The sequence below is a fragment of the Paroedura picta genome, chromosome 12, assembly GCF_049243985.1.
Source record: "Paroedura picta isolate Pp20150507F chromosome 12, Ppicta_v3.0, whole genome shotgun sequence".
Taxonomy (NCBI): domain Eukaryota; kingdom Metazoa; phylum Chordata; class Lepidosauria; order Squamata; family Gekkonidae; genus Paroedura; species Paroedura picta.
The window spans coordinates 35,212,065-35,234,761 of NC_135380.1; the positions used below are offsets into that span (position 1 = coordinate 35,212,065).

Genomic DNA, 22,697 nt, shown 5'->3' on the forward strand with positions numbered 1-22,697 from the left:
GCAACACCTAATGAGGAAAACTATCTCCTGCACCTTCCTCCCATCGACTTCCTCTTTATCTAGCTCGTGCAATTGCAGGGCCTGTGGAGGCATTGTGAGAGAGCTGCACTGAGCATGCTCCCCAGAACCTACCGTGGGCTTGGAACTCATGGAGAAACTAGACTAGGCCTTTGAAATCCTAGATGAGAATCCCGAAGGCAAGCAGGGACAGACCGAGGTATGAACCCTTCCAGGTTTTATTTAAGGGATTTCTGCTACTGATTTGTGTGTCTCTTGAGGTTTTTCTAGAGGCTTTTTTAAAGGAAATGCTTCTGTGAACTGAAATAGCTTCAGCAGCATATAGAAGTAAACACTGTTTCTCTATCAGATCCTTTTCTCTATCCTCCTGAAGGCCAGAGTTTGGGGATTTTTGTAGGCTGGAAACTGTCAATTTCCAGTGAGTAAAAGTTCAATGTCAGGAGTGATGTGTGCTTTTTTTCTTGCAAGCAAGCTGTTCTTGGAAATGTGTCCATTATATGCCGCTCACTTCAGAATAGGTAAGGCCATGTTTGAGTGATGATTTCTGTTGTCTCTCTGTCTGTCTCTTCCCAACCGAGATTTGAAATGGTATTTGGTAAGTTTCTCCTCACCTTAATTTTAAAGGGATCGAAAATGATTTGGAGAGTCTTGAAGTATCATTGCAGACTGTGAATGTCCCTGGAATGCAAGATGGCTAAAGAGGAAGGGGGAGGGGACCTAGGGCTGGAGAAATGTAGGTGGCATTGTGGGCTCGGGGAGCAACGTCACTGTACATGCTACAAGCCTCTGGAGAGTTCTTTATCCTTAAAGCAAAATGAGGCCAATCATGTGATGAGGGTGTTTGTCGAATGCCTTTTATTGGGTCTTGAATTGCCTTTGATTTCTTGTAGAGGGACGTGGTACCCTTGATGTTCAAAATCTGTTCCGTTTAGCAAAAGAGCCTGAGTATGGTTGGCCCTAGAGTTGAGAGGAGTCTTTTTTAGAGCTCACTTAACATTGATCCTAAATCTTTGCCTTACATAGTTAACAGTTGATGGTGTTTTGCTTACACTTAAAATGGATGCTGTTTTAGGCTGGTAGGACCAGATGACACTAACATTCCCCCCCCCCCCCATGCTTCTCAGAACGCTTTGGGTAATTTCCCTTCTGTTATGGCTTAGTATAACTTGTGAAATTCAAAGCAATTCATTTAAAAAAGCCTCTATTGGTGATCTGGTTTGTGAGTTGCTAACAGATCCAAGCTGCAGCCTGGAAGCCATAATGGTAAAGAGTGAGGCTACATTAAAAAAAAAATTCCTTGTGGCTTCTATTGCTGTCAGCGATGTAATTAGCTTTATATATCAGGTCAGTAAACTCTGAAATACGTATCCCATATCTTCTATAAGGAATTCTTAAAAGTGCTTGAATGGGGTCTCCTTGAAGACCAGGTTGCATATGGGTATCCAGGTTCGTTACTTGCTTGCCCACCCTCCACATTGCGTGAAACCTGTGCACTATGCTTTGTGCAGCGAATATGGTGGTGTTTGGGAAGAAATATTGTACAAAGAATCACAAAGACAGCTGCTTATTGCACTCTTACCCTAATCAGCAGTGGATAGTGGATACAGACTACTCCTACTCTCTCATGTAAAATTTATATCACTGAAGCCAGGAACTGATCTTTGTGTGTGTGTGTTTGCCTATTTTGGCCAAGGAGATTCTACTGGCCATGACCCAGAAAGTCCCTAAGTCTAACATTGCCTCTGCTCTGGGATCAGTAGGTAGCCTTAGGTTTTAACTGTCTATCTACAATAAAGTTATAATATCCAACCTGACTACAGAAGTTATGTATGTTAAGCTCTGTATTAAGCTCTGTGTTAAAGTGAAGCCTTATAATAAAGCTCATTGCATGCTGGATCTTTCTCCTATATTTGTCAAAGTACAATAAACCCATATAATCCAAGCCACAGGGCAAAACAGAACATACCAGATCACCTGTTTACAGAGCAAATGATTCAAATAAACGAGTCAGACTATATGATTGTAGAAGGCAAAAGAACAAAAACACATCTTGCAAACAATTGAGCATCATACCTTATGTAAACCGTTTAGTCAATTGGGGTTAAAGTCCTTCACATGTTGTCCAGTTGTGACGTTCCCTTCTTGGTCATCCTGCACTTTTCTTGTCTCAGTGAACCCAAACCAATGGTGATATACAAGTAATAGTCCTGTGTACATAAAGGTGCCAGTAGCACAGGCTCTTGCATCCCTGAGCCTCCGGGGAGGGCGGTATATAAATATAATAAATAATAATAATAACAATAATAATAATAATCCCTTCAGTAGCACCATTGGCACAGATTTTAGATTGGCTTTCAAGAAGGTTGTATGAACAGCTCCTTAAAACATCTTTCTTTTGAATAATTCCTACTGGTAGTTTGCATATTTCTTATCACCTCTCCTTTTTTTAAGCAAATGTAAAAGAAAGGGACAGGGTCCTTTGAAGGTAACATATGCTGGAGGGAATAGTCACAAATCAAAGAGGACACTCAGAAATGGAAGAAGAGTGAAAAGAAAAAAATGCAAAGGGATTCTTCCAGGCATTTGCATTTCTAGTAACAGTATGCACTGTGAAAGCTCAGGGGCTTAGAAGGAAGGTTAATTAAAACCACCTGAATACAGCAAAATGCAGAAACTGGGTGGTTGGGAGAGCAAAGTAGAACTTGAAAATCCATAATGCATATAAATAACTGGACAGCTACTGGGCCACAAAGCAACTGACCAAATGAATGAATGAAACTGAATGTTAGAAAAACATCCAACTTTTCCAAAAAGCTAAGGTTACTGGATGTTCTCAACAGCAGTTCTGAATATTGTGCTGGTATTTGAGATCCTCAGCCAAAAACACACAGGAAGATAATAAAAGGAGGCTCTACTTCCTAGTCTCTTTACAAATGAACCAGGAGTTCTGTACCTCAGGCTTTGTGTGGCTTGGAACTACATCCAGAACTTGGATTGTTCCGTGCTAATTAGGAGAGCATCACAATCAGCTTTTGCTGTGGCTCACCGGGTGCCCAGATTTCCATTAATACCACTATTGTGCCATTAAGCAGTGGAAGAACTGGATTCACGAATGGTACAGAAGAGCTTGTGACGCAATTGTTGGAGGATGACAAGCGTGCTTTCATCTTTCAGAAAGATCTGGAGAACTGAATGGAGGACCTGGCATGGAGTGTTGATACTTAACCTCAAAATCCATAAAATGGCATCAAGACGGGTGTACCCAGATTGCCTATTGCCCCCTGCTCTACAAGTGATAGCATCTGTTTTATTGGTCATGAAGAATCTGACTTTCCCCCAGGTTTCGCACAGATCGCAAGAAAGGAAGTGGCTTTAATCAGGATGTAGACGTACTAGAAATGAAGGACAATTCATTGATTTGGCTCACTGATTAAATCTGTATCTACCCATTTTTCTAAATAGACTTGGGTGTGCAAAATTAAGCACAAAAATAAGTTATTATCCGTATTTCAGATATTTTGCAATTAAGTTCTCTTTACTGCAAGAATTGCCAACATTTGGGTTTCGTACTTGCAAAGTGTGCATTCCCAAATCCTGTTCTGGGTGTGGTAGGTAAAGGTAAAGGTATCCCCTGTGCAAGTACTGGGTCATGTCTGACCCTTGGGGTGACGCCCTCCAGCGTTTTCATGGCAGACTAACAGATATAACATACATAACAATGTAGCACTTCCAAAGAAGAAATCCAGTTTATTATTGAAATGTAGGAAGAAAGCACTAAAACCTCACCTCAAACTATAGGCCTTGTAGTTTCTCCTAAAATCAGCATTTTATAATGTTCATGCCACGGGAATAAAAAAAAAGTTGAAGATACATTTGGTTTATTGATCTGAAAAGATTTCTTCTTGCTGGCTTTACACATACCCACCCTAGGCTTTGCCATCGATTGAACCCTTTGTGGAAGGTTGTGGAGGGGGTGGAAGGTTTTTCTTTCTACCATCTGGAGGTTTTATGGGTTTTTATGTAATCCACCTTGAGTCCCACCAATTAGGAAGGCGGACTATATATATGTAATAAATAAACAGACACTTGAAGGAATGTTAAAACCTTTCCCCCGTTATGAAGAAGTAACTAAAGTTGTCAAAATTCAGCCTCTGTGCCCCACTTTTCCCTCCAAATAAAGAAAAGCTGAAAACTAGTCTTCTATAAAGATGTCTGTCATGTGGATGCATTTTAACCTCGTGTTTATTGGTCACTTTTGTTCTGTGAGGGACTCTTTGCATACCAGGAAAGATTCTAAAATGTTCATAGTTTTAGCTCTCAGAGGCTGAATAAAGTGCGTCGGATGGAAGATGTTATTTAAACGATTCTGCTGATGGAGATTTGGGTTGATCTGGATCCATATTTTTCAGCTTGTTCTACTGGTATTTGGCTGTAGGGTGATTTTAATATTCCATCTCAGTATAAGTCTGAATCATACCTGGATTTCATACGAAGCAGAAGGTTGCATAAAGGCCTTTAAGCAGCCAAAGTTGGGAAGACTTTTGTAATCTGAGACAGAAGTGTCTTAGACCAGTGGTCCCCAACCTGCGGGCCGTGGCCTGCTGCCGGACCGCGAAGGCCATGGCGCCAGGCCGCGGTTCCCTCTCTCCGCCCCCACTGCAGTAAAAACCTTCCCAGGCTGCAAGCTTGCGGCCCGGGAAGCTTCTTACTGCGGGGGGGGAGGGAATCAGGGCCGCGCCCACGCATGCACCATGCACGGATGAAATCGTGCATGCGCGGCACTTTCGCGCATCACGCATGCGCGATTTCGGCCGCACATGGCGCATCTGCGCCATGGGCGGCCGCGCATGCGTGATGCGCGGGCGGGGCAGTTGCCCTGCCGGTCCCCAGCCTAAAAAAGGTTGGGGACCACTGTCTTAGACCACTTATAGAATAAATAATACTGAGCTATATTAGTGGCCCTCAACTTTTGAGCCTGTGGGCACCTTTGAGATTCTGACACAGTCTTGTGGGTGAACGGCTGCCATAGGAAGCAGAGCCAGCCACAAAATGGCTACTGCAGCTTACCTTCAGGCACACAGGGAAGGTTCTTGTGCTTTGATGGCAGCTGCTGCCAAAGCAATGCTTTTAAAAATCTGCCCAGCCATACAGAAGCCTTGCTGGACAAAATCCCACTTGCCTGCACCTACTTGGTTTGCAATTAATCTAGAGAATAAGGAATAACTATTTTCCCTATCAGTATTTTCACTAAGAGATGGAATGCGTTCAAGATTTCCTTTTTCTTGGATCACAAATTGATAAGAGTGATGATTGTTGTATGGAAATAAAACGTCAAATTGTTCTAGGTCGCTCAGCAATGACAAACGTGAACCAAGCATGGAAAAGCAAGGACATAAACCAGGGTACCAAATATAGATTTGTCCGCCTTCTCATATTTCCAATAGTCATTTATGGCTGTAAAAGAGAGAATTGATCCATTTGAATTCTGGTGTCGGAGAAGGCTTCTGCAGATTCTGTAGACAGCAGAAAACATGAACAAGGAAATAGTAGGACATAGAAGCCTGATATATCACTGGGAGGCAAAATCACAAAACCCCAGCTCACTTACTTTGGCCATATCATGCAGTCCAACTCAATGGGGAGAGCATTTGTGCTAGGATTGGTCAGTGATAAAAGGAAACCAAGCTGACAAAGAAAACGATGGTTAGACACGATCAAAGTGAGCACTGGTCAGAGCATCAGAAGCAGTACAAGATTGAAAGATGTGACGACAGCTGTGCCATAGGATTGCCAAGAGTCAGACGTGACTGGCTGACATTGTCATTTTCAGAATCAGTATTAGATTTTTTTTAAAAACTTGGATGGGTTCACCTGCTCATAGATAAGCTAAACTTACTTAAATTGGATTGCGACTCTCTTCCGGCTTTAGGAAAAATTGGTGATTATCGTTTGGTTAGTAGCCACCTTGTGGTGAAGACTGGTGTTGTTTTTAGGAAGGGAAGTGGGCGCATATGTTCACTCATGTACTTTGAATATTAACACTTTAATCAATACCAGTTATCATATTATTTCTATAATATAATAATAGGGTGCCATGCTGTTGGAGGTTTTTTTAACTTGCAAGAATGAATTAACTTCCACTTGATGTCTTACATGGACGATTTACAGACCAAGAAGGGGCATCTAGAGTTTGTTTCTAAGATAGGTCTTCTGTAGAAACTACTGAGCATCTCTTCTTTTTCTGTGTATCTCATTTGGGTCTGAGAAGAAAATTTCTGGATCCTCATCTGAAGAAGAAGCCTGCTTGCTGTCCTAACTATCTAATGAAAAAGTTGGTTTTTATATCCTGCTTTTCACTTCCTGAAGGAGTCTCAGAGCAGCTTACAATTGCCTTCTCTTCCTCTCCCCACAACAGACACCCTGTGAGGTAGGTGAGGCTGAGAGGACTACTTGGTCAGAATAGCACTATCAGGGCTGTGACAGGCACAAGGTCATCCAGTTGGATGCATGTGGGAGAGCGGGGAATCAAACCCCGCTCGCCAGATTAGAAACCAATGTTCTCAACCATTACACCACGCCAGCAAAGCAGGCTTTTCTATTTCAAACCTTACTCCTACCTACTTTTACTTCACTATTTCTGTCTAAATTCTCTTCTAAATCCTCCATCTGCCTTTTCCCGTCCTCCCCCCCCCCCAGCTTTTTCAACTGCTCCTACCTTCAACTGTCTTCTTCCCCTGTGGGAAAGACAGGGAGCCTGGTGGCCATTTTACACCCCAATCAAGACTAAATTTAGATCTAGACTAAATTTCACCAGTGGCTCTAGACTAGCGATTCTCAACCCTTTGGGGGGGTCGATCAACCATTTTCCCAGGAGTCTCTGAGGCCAATACCAGATTTTGAACATTTTATTGTTGTTTGGTAAAATGCTGGTTCAATGATACATTGTGTTCCTAAAATTTCTTTTGTTATTAAGAGGCAGATCACCTGAGCAATAGCCATTACTGTTATGACAGACTCTCAACATCGACCGATACAAATGGTGTTCATGACAGAAGCTTCATTTCATTGCTGTTCCAAGAGCATGCCATAGGATGCTAACTATGGCTCTTGGGTGAAATGCATGCAGAATGTCCCCGTTTCTGTCATTGGCATTACCAGTTGGAGGACATCAGGTAGCAGGGAAAGGCCTATCTCTGCTTTGAACCTTATTTCCTGGTTTTCTTCCATCGTAGTACTCCATGATGTGTACACTGACCAAGGCTACTGTCTCACATGCGTTCCGATCATAACCAGGGAAAATATTGTTCTAGACCAACAAATGGCTTAGGGCAGAATAATTATAAGTTCCTTTAAGGACAGGATGCCCTTCAGTGCATGCCTGTTACAAAGCCAAACCTACTGGAGAAAGATGCTGCTTTTCCTTTGGACATATCCATCTTTCACTCTTTGGTTCCAACAAGTATTTTTCAAACAATGATGCTACATAAGCTTGGATGTTGAGAGCCTTTACGTGCTTTTTCTGCTTAACCCATTCGTCTCCTGGAAGCAGTTCCAGATCTAGCATAAGCTACAAAACTGTGCCTTGGCTGACACATCTTCAAAAACAGTCCCAGTTTGCCAGGGAAATGTTACCTTCTCCAAGTGACAGGCCTGAATAGGCTTGCTTTGGGATCTGTGTATCTTAATAGTAATTCTATTAGAAAAGATTGCTTCCATGAAGGCTTTATGGCTTCATACTGACAATAGTCAGGTGTAGATTTCCATTATATAACCCTTTAAAAAAAACAACAACAACCCCCTGCTTAAAAGTTGGTAAGGATTTTTCCCTCCCTTTGTTTCCAAGGAAACAAGCTTGAAATTGCTTGAGCTAGATGCAGATATGCTCCGACAACATGCCACATGCTTATATGGCCCCAATATTGTATTTAATGGGTTTAGCAGCAGAAAGCAAAGGGGAGAGCTGGTGGTCTTTGTTTGCAGGAATCTTACTGCTTAGTGAAAATCCAGAGTGGCACACTATATCTGCGAGCTGCAAGGGACTGTGTGTGCCCAGCCCTGTATTCCAAAGCAGATGTGTCCACTTAACATCCTAGGTGTAAAGGAGTCACAAAAAGGTGTCACAGTGACTGCTTTGGGGGCATTGAATTTGTGAGTAGGATAAAACAACACATCTCCTAAATAGTGAGATGTGTCCATCTCAGCCGGATGCTTTGCCTGTTTAAAACAGTGCTTGGCAAGATTTGTCACAATGCAATCCAGAGCTCAGGAGAGCTTGTGCCCATCGGACTGCAGACTTTCTCAGGAGGCAGCAATGAAGCAGACCCATTTTCAGAGGGATGAACAAACTTTAGGATACCTGCGAGGAAAAACAAAACAGCGGCCCCTTATTGAACTGATTCCCCCTACCCCTTGATTTGGCTTCAGAAAACTAAGTGGAAATGGATAAAGTAGCTACTGCCCAGGGGATGGTAGGGAAGAGAGGAAAATGTTTTAGAGATGGTACTAGAAAATGCTGCTGGCATATGAAAATGGCCCAGTTTGAACACACGTGCATCAGTTTTATAGTTTAGATTGCATATGAATGAGAAGATGATTTGTTCTTCATAATCTACTATCTCGTCCAAGGTTTCTTCGGATTGTATCCTCAAAATCTCTTTCTAATTTCTTTTTTACTGAAATGTTTTGATGCTTAGTAGAAAACCCTATAGGTTAACAGTACAGAAGTAGAGGAAAATATGTCAAGGCCAGGGAACTTGAATTAAGAAACAGAGAATGGAGCAAAATTAAAAGCTTTTGATGGCTAGCAGCCCTATTTGTTACTCTTTTCCATGGTTGGATCTTACAGTTGGGAGTAGTTCTATTCAACCTAGAGAGCTGCATACATTGTAAAGGCTTCTAAGTGCTAGGTTTTTATTGTAAGTAGTTTTCTGTGTGCATGCATTATTTTTTTTGACAGTGGCAATGTCTTGATTGCTTTGAGCATTCTGAGAAGTGCGAGGAATACAAATTAGAAATGAATACAAATTAGAAATGAAGCAATACTGTATCAGCACCCCCCCCCCTTTATAATGAATAGATTTGTAAGCCAAATATATGTTCTGTGGGGCTGGGTTTTCTTAAACCCTTTTGTTCTTTCCCTCCTTTTATGGTATATTGTAATGACGTGTGTGTGTGTGTTCCACCAACAAATTGATTTCGAGTGAATTTCCAAGCAACCTGAATGGTTCCATGTTTTTAAGTGTAATATGGGAAGATGTAATACCTTTCTGCCTGTTGGAATCTTCCTTGCATGTGCGTTCTTCAGTGACATTTTATGAAATTTGACTCTTTAAGACTGGCATACCGTGAAAATGTTTGTCTGCTGACGTATAACTTTTTGCACTCCTTTCACCAGAAACACACACATGGCTTTGCTTTCTTTCCTTTGCAAGAACATAGTTGAATCCTGCATGCCTGAAAGATCCACCTTGTTGATGAGGCTGTGGATGAAAACAGGCCAGGTTGGCTACATCACTGCAAGGACTGCTCTTTGAGCTAATGGCACTTCCTTATGCTTACGTTTCATTAAAGCTCTGAAATGGCTGAAGATAAGCTCCTACTGAGCATGCTCCTATGTGGAAACTGCACCCATAGAGGGAGATGGAATTGTGAATGAAGGAGTTAGAGGCCTCGAAGGCGATTGCAGCTCTCTCCAGACAGAACCAGAGGTAGGGCAATCTGGCACTTTCATTTTCTTGCCAAGGGGATATCAGGGATTTTTGTTGGGGGGTGGGGGTTGGCCATAGGACTAAATGCTTCTTGAAGTGCTGAAATCAATTTCTGAAAGCTGCAAAGCAAACAGTTGACACGAGATGGCTTGTTTCCTGCTGATATGCATGAAGGGCCAGAAAACAAAGATGACCTGTAAATCACTATAGAGCAATAATCTGTCTGAAGTTGTTTTGTCTAGAAACCAGAAGAGGGGAAGACTGAAGTGAGAGGAAGAGCAGTCAGTGTTGGCTCGTGTTGTGTTTGCTTGGGCCTTCCTTCTTATAGGCAGTATCACAGCTGTCCAAAGTCATAACTTCGTTCCACACCAAGCCTGATTGCGGCCATACAAATGAGGAATGCATTCCTAATGACATTCTTTTGTTCTCCAAGTTTCTTGCTGTATAATAACGACAAAGATATCATATTTAAAACGGTGTGGTATAGAATGAGAAGCCATTGTGGCAATGCAAGATATGGGACATATCTGTGGCTGGATGCAAATGTGCATATGCACATGTATGTGAGAGAGGGATGGCATTTGGTTAATGTAAAGTATTGTTCTGATTGACACAGTAGGTTTATTGGGACAGTCAGCAGTGGCATGGAAGGCCCTGGTTTTATCATGGTTGCATTTGTGTTGTGCTAACAGGGTAAAGGTGTCACAAACAGGTATACACTTGTGCAAGGTTGTTGCTTTTTTTGTTTGTTTGTTTTTGGCAAGGCCAGGTAGTCACGATTCTGGCAATCTTCATTTTGGCAATTGGATTATGTGGAATCAGCACCATTCCTGAGTTGGTATTCTTGATTTAAGGGCCTTTTGCCAGTGGGCCTTTTAACCCCAAAGTGACTTTATTTATGCTTAGTTTGTTTTATGCTTTGTGTTTTTGGTTTCTACCTGCCAGTTCTTTGTGTAGGGACCGGCTTAACTTGGTTTTCAGTTTTCCAAGCTGCTTGCCAGCACATGACATTTTGCTATGACTGAATGTGTAAATCTCTGACTCTGTAATCTCCGAGTTAAGTTTTACATCACCATTTAGAAGAGGATCTTTTGGACATACACTGGTATTTGTAGAGCTGCCAGCTTTATTTCTGGCAGGGCCCCCTGCATTTTTCATAGCCAGAATTCATGACCAGAACCATGTTTTGGCATGGAAATGCAATAATGAGGGATAGTGGTGGTGGTATTTTACTTTCCAAATTTTTGCTTCCTATTAAATTACAGGAGTCACCACAGGGAAAAGATGACCAGATTGTCCCACTTTTGGAGGGACATCTGGGGGTACCTGGCAAATTGTACTTATGTTGAAATTTTAAAAATATATATTACAATACTATTTTTGCGTTCTATGCATTCTATGAAACGTTTTGTTGCTCCATATAGACCAAATTTTTAATCAAGAAGCCCCCCCCCCACGGTCAATGGTGTCCCGCTTTACCAATGTTAAAATCCGGTCACCTTAACATAAGCAGGTTTTGGATTCATTGTCCATTCTGACCTAACTTGCCTTGTGCGGTAATTCTGATCTTCAGAATGGGCGAAACATTCTCTTTCCCTGGTTATTCTACCAGGACGAGGTGGTGGTGGTGGCAGTAGTAGTTTTAGCATAAAGGATTTAAACTCTGAAGCCATCCCCTTATATATCCATCACCATTTATTGCTGAGCAGTTGCAATTGTCATTTGATACTCATTTGGCATTAGGAGAATCAGGCCAGATGTCAGGAAGTCTGTATTCAGAAACTGGACCTGGAATTAATGCTGAAGATCTGATCTAGTTTGTGTTAAAAACAGTTCTTTACTGGTGTTACCCCTTAAAAGATAATTTTCTCTGCAAAATACGTTCTTACATTTTCTTCTGTGATTCTGCCTTAGTGAAGAGAAGTCTCCACTCGCCATGTTTGATGCTAAACTCTCTTGAAAACCATTTTGCCGTTTTTTTCCTTGAAAAGTAAGGTGGATTTTACAGGCCCACTGCCACCTCCTGGCACACTGAGAAACGCTTTTCTGCTTTAGAAAGAAAAGTTGCTGAGCACACTCCTAGTGATTTCTTGTTCCATAGGATATTTATATGGACATAGGGTGTCTGCTTTTGTGACTTCACCTGTCATTTCTTTGCCTGGCAGATGGTAATAATAGCCATGCAGAGACTACAGAATCGCCTATTAAATCTACAGCTTCCACTGCAAGTGTTGGTTGACGATCGGGTGTTACAAATAAAAGCAGTTTGAATGGATGACTCTTCAGAACCAAAATCTTTTGGGGTTTTTTTGTGCAGAGAGAACAAAGGATTTAAAATAAGACGGAAAGGCAAATGGGAGAGAAGCAGCTGGAGTACAAGAGAGTTGGAAGCAGAATTGCTTCTAAAGTGATCTATGCTTTTGCAGAGAGACAACAGAAATACAAGTGCATGGGAGCAGCCATTTTGACTGCCTCCTTCCTTGGCACAGTGAAGAACACAACCAATATGGCTGTGCACTTATCTTGCAGCATGCTGCCTCTAGTTATTTCCATGTGTCTCCTCCTCCCAGAGAACTGAACAAACCAGCTTCATAGATTTAAAGCCATGCCTTTGAAACATATGCATGAAGTTACGAATATACATGATTTGCTGAATATATCTTCTCCACTTGTCAGACAAAGATTTATTTGTACAACTGAAGCACAAAGTGCAATGAAGCTTCAGTGAGCATAGTACATTTTTCGTGTTTTCAGAACTGTTGATGATACATCAAGCAACTCTGTGTTTGTAAATCAGAATGTTTAGGGGTGTAGAGAATTGGTATATAGCAGCTGAGCAATTAACATGGATTTTTCTTCCCAGGGATTCCCTACTGTAGAGGAGAGATTAATATGAGAGTTTTCTTAAAAGAAAAATCCAGAAGCTATTTAAGAGTGGGGAACAAGCATGCTTTAACTGTGCCTTTAATTATGCCCGTCTCCATCAGAATGTTTACATTTCTGACTGGCTGAAAACAGCAGCAAACCTTGAAAATAGCTAGTATATTGGTATTTCCAATATTACCGTTCACCAAATCCCTTTCAGAATATTTTCAAATATGGTCTTTAACTTGTAAGGCTTCCAGGCCTCTTCTTGTCAAGTAGGTGGCAGGAGGTGGATCACCCTACGTATTTCTGCAGGGTGGCTATCCATCCCCCCCCCCCCCATTCAGCACTGAGAAAGGCAAGAAAGGTTCTTGCAGTCTGGCCGAGTTGCTTTTAATAATGTAAAAGTAACGATGAGTGAGATCAATGCTTTTCCTCTTGGAAGTTGCTCCATTCCTTTCTGTCTCTTTATGCTGTGCTTAATATAATTTCTGTACAAACTTAAAAGCAGCTTCATGTCTAAGGAAGAAATAAGGTCTGCAGATGTGAAATGGCCAAATTTGCTATGGTGAATGGGTGTGTTTTTACACAGCACCTTCCCTTTTCCTTTTATAACCACAATGAAATAAGCTGTGAACATGATGTCTATTATCGTGTAATTGAGCAATAACCCCTTAGGTTTCTTGAAAGGAATGTTTTTATTCTTTCAAAAAATGTGAGGTCTTAAAAGAATTTCAAGCGCCATGTTAGAAGGAGCCAGGAATTCAGAGGGATCTTGATGCCTGCCTTGGCTTCTTTGCAGAACAATGTTGTGAATGGCAGCAAAAAAAAAAATGCTTTCCTTGAAGAAAATCATTCACTTGGTGGGAGCTGCGTGTGGAAGATTAAGAGACAACTGGATTAATGCAAGATCAGAGAAGCCAAGATGCAATTCTCAAAGTTACGGACTAGTCGAGGTTACATTTTTTAAAATTTAATTAAATTAATGCCAGAACTAGAAAGCCTCATCTTGGCCACCCTTGGAGAAGGCTCTTATTTTCCCCCTTCCCTTGTGGAAAGATGAGAATAGATCCTCCTTTCACAAAAGTTGAAACTTATTAAACCACTTTTCTCTTCTCAAAACGTCAGGATCTTTCCCCCTCCCTTCTTCACACACACTGGGTTGTGCATGTGAGATGCTTGTTATAATGTCTTGCAGGCTGTGCTCAGGAAAGAGCCTGTGCCCATGAAATGGCTGCCGTTTCTACAAGGAGCAGAGAGGTTGGAAGGAAATGGTGTCCTTTCTGAGGAGGCTCACTGTCACTCGAGGGCCTGTAGAGGGAGCCCTGCTCTGACAGGACTGTTGTTCCTGTGTAGACCAAGAAGGAAACAATCTCCTGTGCTATAAACAGCCTTTGTCCTGGTTGAATAGTAATGGGAAAGCACTTGCTGGTATCGGGACACAGTTAAACTCAAGGGCTTAAGGGGCAAAGAAGGGGCAAAGAAGCTTCAACTTCTAGGTACTGTAACAGATTCTTTTCTGCCAGCTTGCACTGAAGGAGGAAAATGTTTCTCTTCGGTGTTTTAAGATGCTAGCTGTTGCATGGCAAGCCCAGAGAGCTGAAGCCATGTCATAATATTTCCAGGGCTTCTCCAGAGCAGGCGGTTGGACTTTCCAGAAGAGTTGCGGAAAGCATGATCAAACTAAAGCCTTTTTCATACATTCAGGAAGGTTGAGATGGCAGGGACCCGGTGGTAGAGCAGACTGTACCACTCGTGGCTATAGGCAGAGGAGGGTTGAATACAATCATTTGATAGCTCTCCTACCTACTGCTAGAAAACAAAAGCAGTAAGCAAGGAGGGAGAAAAGAGAAGAGTCTTTCTTCCAAGTGTGCCAGTTTCCTGTTTGTATGGAGTTGTTTGGTTTGGGTGTTAGTTTGTTTTTAATGTTCAAGGACACCCAGAAGCTACCTCTTGCTGACTGAAATCCAGTGCAGTTCATTCTGTCACCTCATTCACCTGCCTGTGTTCATAAGGCCTGAATCTGCCGTTCTTAGCATTCTGGGTAAGGTTAGATTGAAAGGTGGGTAATCTTTGTTCCTTCTCAAAATATCAAAATCTTTTAAGTTGCATTTTGGTCTGCTTGGGAGTCAGCTTTAAATACCTGAGCTATCATTGATACCAAAACTTGTCTAAAGCAGGTTTTTCAGCTGAATATGAAGTACTTTTTGGGTGGTTCATCATCTTAGGCGTTCTGTTGCAGAAATTAATACTTTTTGCATGGTTGGGGATTTTTGTTTAAACCTTTTGTGACTTAGAAACTGGGGTTAGAGATCCTGGCTTTGTGCCTCTGGGTTGGCATTTCTTTGTTATATTCATTTTATATGACATTGCAAAACTATTTGAAACCTGTGGCATTTGTTCTACCAGGGGCCTACTTGGTTTTTAACTATTCTCTTTTCCCATGCATGCGATGGCTAAAAACAAGCAAAAATCACGAAGGATGGCACACTCCAAGACCTTAGTAGGAACTAAAAGAAGGTCCCTAAACTAGGGGTTGGGATGTTGTGATCAAGATAAATGCAAGTTCCTACATCTTTGTAGATTTTTAATCCCTCTCTATGCAGAAGTCTTTTCTATGTGAACCAATCCTTTGGTTTACAATTACTTGCATTCAGTTTTCAGACCATGTGCTTGCTATATAAAGAATGTAGTAGATTCCTTCTGCACAAAACTTGCTCATCCCAGCTCCCCCTTTTCCAACCTTCCCCCGTTATTTGGGGGAATGCTTCAATATATAGATATGTGCCTGGTCTTATTTTAAATTGGCCATGCTATCTTGCCATGCTTATTTTAAATTGGCCATGTTTTCTTACGGGGTTCTTGGCTAAATGGAGAGAGAGGCAAATTGCCAGTAATTTTAGCCCCACTAGTGTGCCCCACCCACCCCTATTCCAAAATGTTGTCATTGTATAGTTTTGTTCAAACCTTGCTATTGAAGAAACAAACAAACGAAAAGGAGAATTCTTTCAAATTAGGTAAAGTGCAAGTTTCCAGTTCAGCTTGACATATCTAAAAACCTTCAGATGGATTTTATAAAAATTTTGCCCTGTTTGCTGTGCTCTTAGAATCTTTAATTCCAAGATGCACCATTTTGTCTTTGCAAGGACTTGAAGGCCATGGACAGAAAGTCTAGTGTGCTTCCCAATGCCTTTGCTTTCCTTTCAGGCAAGGGATCTGTCTGAGGCTTGGCATCATGTCAGAACGTGGACTGATTATCTTGATTAACCACATATTGTAACCAGAGAGAGGCAGTGTCGGTGCTTGTGCTGCCTGAAATAACAGGCTCTCCAATGACAGGAAAGCCCTGGAGCTTGCAGGTTCTCTCTGAAATGGCTGCAGTTTGCACACCGAAATGGTTCCCACTGAGCATGCTCATTCTGTAGAGGGAGCTTTTTCATCACATGAGCAGAAACTGTATCACTTGCTCATGACGATCTGGGACCTGGAACTCTTTGAGCCTCAAAGAGAAGTCAATTGCTGCTGTGGCAGGTAGAGTAGCTCCTAACTCCCATCTTCCCTTGTGTCATAAGTTGCAGATTCCTTCCTTATTAAGACTGAGGACATGTTTTCAGGTGGTAAAGGAAGAAGCCTTGGAAAGGCAGTTAAAGATCATTATGGCTGGGCCTGTGTATTTTTCTCGTTGCCCTGCGCAAGAAACAAGCATTCTGGCAGAAAGAGTCGCCTTGAATATTGATACAGAACATTTCATGGTGTCTGGGGCTCATTTTGGAGGGAGGTTGGAGGATTTACATAGTCAGCTGCTCGCTCTAGCCTTCTTTACTCCCTTGAGTTCTTCCCCCTTCTGAGACGGTTTAGTTCAGTAGTATGTTATTCACAGCTCTAAGGCTTCAGCAGAGCGAAGTTTCCAGTTTTAGCAAGCTGAAATTCTGCAGATGTCAGCAATTTCAAGTTCACCTGCTTTTATTTGAACGTGTGATTTTGAGAACAAGGGGGAAGAGGGTTAAACTGTTGTTTCTAATGTGTCATTTCCTATTTGCCTTCAGAAGAATCTCCTGTTTTCTGTATTGTGTAATGGAGAGAGGATCCTGGGTGGCTGAAATGGGGGGGGGGGAGAAAAGAGAGAGGGCCATAGGAATGGTTAATCTTTGCCTAAATGAAAGTGTTCTGAAAAACCTTGGATTATGTGAAGCATGTATACTGCTGTATATTGAGGAGACTGTGAGGTTGGCATCTGGATGCATTAGACACCAAAGAGCTCATTTAAAATTGAACTTCCTTCAAAGCTATATGGCAGTGCATTATCATTGAAAGCATGAGGCTTCAACTAGGACGTTGTAGATAATACATTTAATGGGGCTGGGGGGCTTATTGTAGGCCTCTAGGCATGGGCTGTGTTTTAACAGTCATCATAAACTCTGGTTTTCTTAAATTCCAGTTGTGACTTCTGAATGCTTGCCATTGGACTGCGTTGGTTGGTATCAAACCAGGATTTCAGACTCATATTTGAAGCTTGTATCTCAATCATGGATTGTATTTACTGCGGTTTGTTGTGACGCAAACTACAGTTTGCTGAATATCACTGCCTGACATGGCCACCTGGCTTGTGAAAAGGCAGCACCAGGATGATGCTAATCGTCCTGAGAAGTAGAGGAATCAAGAAACCAATTGCAATTTGTTCCATACACCTTGTCAGTTATCCAGAGTTAGTGCCTAAACCATAGTTTACATATACCATGTATTTATCATTGTGTCACAATGAAAAAAGACATTTCCTAGCCATTCCTCTCAATTACAAAGAGGTATTGAAAAATTAATCCTTTTGTGGTGATGATCTAGAGTCACTCTAGAGTTAAGGCAGCTGTATATATTTTCTGAAGAAAAAGCAAAGCTGAAGTCTTAGAGAACCGGAAAAACAAGCAATATAGAAAATTTATTTCCCAATAGTACGAGGCATACATATTTGGAAGAAGAAAAGGTTTGCACTGTTTTCCCCCCAATCTTAGTCTACGCTATAGAGAATCTCTTAAAACTTGAAAATAATTTTTCCACATGGCATTTGGGGACACCTCAGAATATTTAAAATGTGTGCATGTGGGGAGGCTACCATGGGCCAGATAACATGGCCAGATTCATCCCATGTTCCAAATGTTGGTCAGGCTCCCGTTGTATAAAACACATAGGATCGCTTCAGTTTTCCTGATTTGGTTTGATAGGGGGGAGTTTATCCATAGACGTGGTACACTGCCGACACTTATCCTCAACTTTGGTGATATAACAGCTTATCTGCCTTGCTGCATGTATTTTGTTACCTCACAAAGAGCCGTAGGAAGTTTAAAAGGCGCTTGAAAAAACACAGTATTCTGCAGATAGTTACACTGCTGTAAATGCTTTGGTTCTCCTTGCTGAAATCGTAGAAGGCTAACCTCTTTCTCTTTTCTGTCTTCTTCCGTGCTTTATTATGGTTGTTAAAACAACAGATCAATGCAAAAGTCGACCCAACAGAAATAATAGCAGTAAGTATAATAATAATGAATGCTAAGAGAAACACTAACCATTATCCTCTGAGTAATACTTTATGAAAAAGATGACTCCTGTAACAATTCTAAAAGTTTTAACGAAAAAGAAAATGGAAAGAAGTAATCCCAAGTAAGTTGATAATAATATCCTTGTCAGCGAAATACAGAAACGTCATAAATAAACCTTAATAAATTCCAAACAAAAAGGACTTTTGTAATCCATTAATTTGGTTTACTACATGATCTGCTAAGTGAGCCAGCTTGGTGTGGTGATTAAGAGCCATGGCCTCTAATCTGGGGAACTGGGTTTGATTCCCTACCAGTTCGGTGACCTTGGGCCAGTCACAGTTCTCAGGGTTCTCTCAGCCTCACCTACCTCATAAAATATCTGTTGTGGGGAGAGGAAGACGATTGTAAGCCTCTTTGAGACTCCCTTGAATAATTAAAAACAGGATTCAAAACTCCCAGTTCCTGTTTAAAACATGAGCCCACTTAAGCAGAGTTACAGTCTTTGAACCCCATTGAAGTGAATGGGCTCCAGACAATAACTCCGTTTAGGGTGGCTCTGCTAAATTACTAATCTATGGGCCAATGATTCCATTAAAAGTATTATCTTAAATTTTATCTAACCACAGAGCTTTAGAATGGATGTGATTAGCATACTATTGATTATCTTTATGTCCCTTCGATTTTCAAGAATGTTCAACTCAGCTGGGTTAACTGAAGCCTAAATGTGCAGTGCCATCTTTATATTCTTATTCCTGCTATCATCACATGACAGATAGTTCTGTTTACCTGTAAATGTATTTGGGAGATTGGGAGGCTGGCTTATGTGTACACTTGTATTAATTCAGTCTGTTTTTAAGGCAGGGTGTAGTGGGCCTCTTGAGCTTGCAGTTTTTCAGTACAGTTCAGAGGCATCAGATTAGATCTCTTACTTGATGGCCATAATAGCTTTGGATTGACCCTCTCTATTTTTTGCACTGTGGTACCAATAACTGTAAACCCATCCAGTGCGAGCAATTTAAACATTTTCCTTGTCCTGTATGGTTCCAAAATGATGTTTTTGTGGCAAAATGATGTTTTTTTGTTCCAGAACTTGAAAAACAACTGGTTGGAGAGAAGTTAAAGGGCTGGCAAACGAGGAACAAGCTATTGCTCTTATCCATTTCCCCAAAAGTATCTTTTAAAATAACTGGTCCAGGTACAAGTGTGAGGGAAAATGGTACCTGTCAAAGTATTCCCTCCTCCCATTTGTTAATGGTACCTAGACTGTACAGTAGTAGAGTATTGGCAGCTATAGTGTCATCCCAGCTGTAATGAACCCCCTCCATCCCTTCCCTGCAAATTAAGCCCTCCAGACAAGAATCTTGTGTTCACCTACTGCCTTTTTATGTCCCTTTGGACGTGTGGTATAAATGAGGGATCTTCTATGATGAGGATTCCAGAATTTACTAAGTTCAAAGGTGCGGTCCTTAAGTTTCACACCAATTTAAAGCTCTTCTCCTTTCTTATGCCAAAATGAACCAGGGCCTCTCCATAGGCATGACTTCCAGTGTGTCAGGCGGCTGCTGTTTAAAGAAATAACACCCATTAGTTTCTTGGCCTGAGAAGCTTCCAGATGAACATTGCTGGAAGGATTGCTGCAAACTACAGGTTTGTGTTAATACTTAGTGTCAGGGTGTTTTTTCTTCTTAGTGTCATTTCTTAAATGCCACTTTACATTCTGTTTCTTGCGTAAGAAGACCCCTGCCAGATCATACCAATCTAACCTAGTCCAATGTCCAGTTTCCTGCAGTAGCCAACAATTTGGTTATGGGAAACCAGTGGGCAGGGCAGGAAGCTCACGGCCTTTCTCCTATTGACCCTCCCATGCTCCCCCATTAAATGGTGTTCAGGGGCATTCGGTCTTTGGAATGTTTTCGAACTATCACAACCAATAACTATTGACAAGCCTATCATCCATCAAGCTGTCAGCTCCCGTCTTAAAGACATTTGGACATCACCACATCATATGACAGCGAATTCCATTATGTTTGCATGATTCCAAAGATTCACCCACAGATTTGGGAATTGCTGCAAGCACATCTGGAGGGAGTCTGAAAGATTATTCTAGATTCTTCAAAGGTGTACTGTTAAAGGAATTTTGCAACTGGATTCTTCTCTCCCTTTTGAATTTAAGTCTTCAGCTTTTCCAGACCTGAGACTCGTCTTTAACCCCAGGCAGCTGTGGGGATTCACGGAGCTGCAAGCAGGCAGGAGGCAGTCCCATGACATTGAATCATATGGCAGGAAGGAACCAGAGCTTCTAAATCGGCCTAGACTAAAAAGGAATTATTCTCACCTCTGAGTAACTGTGTCTTGCTATCCTACTTTACATGTGTGCAAAGACTTGTAGGAGCATTCTTGCTCTCTAGCAGGAATGTCCTTTGAGCTCTACAAGGACTCGCAGCCCCACAAGTGGAATTTTGTGATAAAGGTTAGCTTCTGTGGGCTGATGGCTACTGTTTAAGTGGATTGCCTTGAAATTTTGACCTCTTTGACCTCTGTTTTATCTGTGTTTTGTAAGGAATTTGTCTCTCTTTGGGCTCGAGGTGTGAGCTTTGCTTGTTCTTCTGGCTGTGAGTGGCTTGTGTGATGCCAGATGGGTTGCCTCTGACAGCTGTGTTGCCTTGATGAAATGCTCATGTGGAAGGGCTCCAAGTTAGGTGTCACTAAGGCTGGTCAATAGACTTAGCCAACCTAAATGGAGGGATGGGTTGAGGATCAGTGGTATTTTGTATCTAGACTAGAAGGTTCTAGGTTCAACCCATGGCCTCTCCAATTAAAGGGCAGACAGGAGTTGAATCTTCCTTTCACCTGAGACCCAGAAGTGCCACTGACTTTCGAGGTACACAGGGCTGAGCCAGGCGCGCCAATGGTCTGACTTGGTATAGGCCGCTTCAGCAATTGATAAATGAGTGGTGCTCAGTAAACCAGCACAGTTGTGTACATGTGCTTTTACAGTTATTCTACCCTACATGTTTCAGGAAACTGCTGTAGCATTTCCCACTTCTTCCTGCTGCAAGCCATTCTTTTCATCTCTAAATTAATTTGCAATACGAAGTAGGATAGTAAGTTCATAGGGAACCCATTCCCTAAAACGCTGCTTACGAGATCATCTTCTCCCAAAGGCCACAATTTTTGGGCTTTTCTGTCGGTTTCACCATGAGGCGTTAGATCTGGCAGGAGAGCCTGGCCATGTCCAGAGTGGACCCCTCTGGCTGCCTTGTAGGGCTTGCTGTGGGATTCATGTGCCAGACTGGAAATGCCCTCTGTCTCTTTGCAGAAGTGTTGTGGTTTGCATTTGAAGAAGCAAGCCTTTGTGCTGGTATGAAACAAATCCATTTATTGAAGGGAAACAGCATCTTGTCGGCTGCCCCCTTTCCCCCCTCCCCAGTGGAAGGTATCAGAGGGGTGGCATTATGAGCAGCAGCCACAAAAGGAAATGCCACCTGGATATCTTAACTTCTGTCAAGAGAAGGACTGTAGCTCATGCTTCTGAATGGACCGGATTTTTTTTTTTAAAAAGAAAGTAGGTCTGCACCTAAAATGAAATCCTTGCTGCTTTTGTCTTCCTTAATTTTCTTTTTTGGAAAGCCCTCCCCAAACCCCCACCTAAGCCTCCCCGCCCCCTTTCCAAACCAGGACTTGAATTCTCTTTTCCCGACTGCACGGAAAGAGCTGTGGCCTGGCTGTGAAATGAACAGGAAGGCTCGTCATGTTGCAAATACCAGCCTCTATTTTACTGTCAAAAAATGGCAGGTCGGTTGTGTGTCTGTAAACAATGCAGTTATGAAATGGCAGTGCACAGCTCAGCCGAGCATGCTCAGCAGCAGCCTGTAGGGGGAGGTGATCCGAGCGAGATGATCGGATTCAGAGCAGTTTTGGGGATGGAAGGGGGAAGGCCAGGCTCCATCCCCATGACAGAGCAGAAACCAGACTTCTGGGACAAGGCCTTGTAGGCTTTTGTGTGAGAGCTTTAGAAGACCTGCTGCCCTCCTAGGATCTGGGCTGCCTGCTGACTGTGTTGGCTTTTTCATTCTTTATTTTTTAAGCTTTTCCAAAAAAAGGAGGAAAGCTTTATTGTTTCTTGGCAATGGGTAGGCCCTTAAGAGCTGTTTCTTCCTCTGTCTATTTCTCGTCCTCATGCTACTGACTCCCCCTTTGTGGCCTTTTTTCTTTTCTTTAATTCACTGGTTGTGTTTCATTTTGAATGGGAAGAAAGTCTGATATTTGGACGGAACCTTTTGTGCACCACCATCAGAAACACATCTTTTGGGTGGGGGGGTGAGGGCGGGGGCATGGATGAGGGCCATTTTCTGTCTGTCTTGTCTTTTTCACCATCTCAGTCCTGATCTGAAGCTCGGCTTGTGGAGAATGGTTCTGATTATTTGAGGGCGAAGAGGTTTTTCTGATTGATGTCAGGGCAGGCTGGAAAAGCTGAGACAAAAGATGAATATATTTTGGAGCTTCTTTGAGTTGAATTAGCTGTCCTCCCTCTGAGGCGGAAGACTACATGTGGGTGATTTGCTTGATCTCAGTTCTT

General features: G+C 42.1%; 1 protein-coding gene across 11 annotated transcripts in view; it reads left to right on the forward strand.

The window, feature by feature from the left end:
- Window positions 1-22,697, forward strand: part of EHMT1 (euchromatic histone lysine methyltransferase 1) — a 146,937-nt gene that overhangs the window by 40,167 nt on the left and 84,073 nt on the right. For 2 of the 11 annotated variants that reach the window (XM_077306605.1, XM_077306607.1), the window contains exon 2: window positions 9,589-9,725. The exons of 3 other annotated variants lie outside the window; for them this stretch is intronic. The gene's annotated coding sequence lies outside the window, so the exon portion shown is untranslated. Of the gene's footprint in view, window positions 1-62; window positions 218-9,449; window positions 9,726-16,082; window positions 16,122-18,086; window positions 18,107-19,743; window positions 19,766-22,697 lie in introns of those variants that run through there. 6 more of the 11 variants (XM_077306606.1, XM_077306604.1, XM_077306608.1 and 3 more) reach the window with 6 other exon arrangements.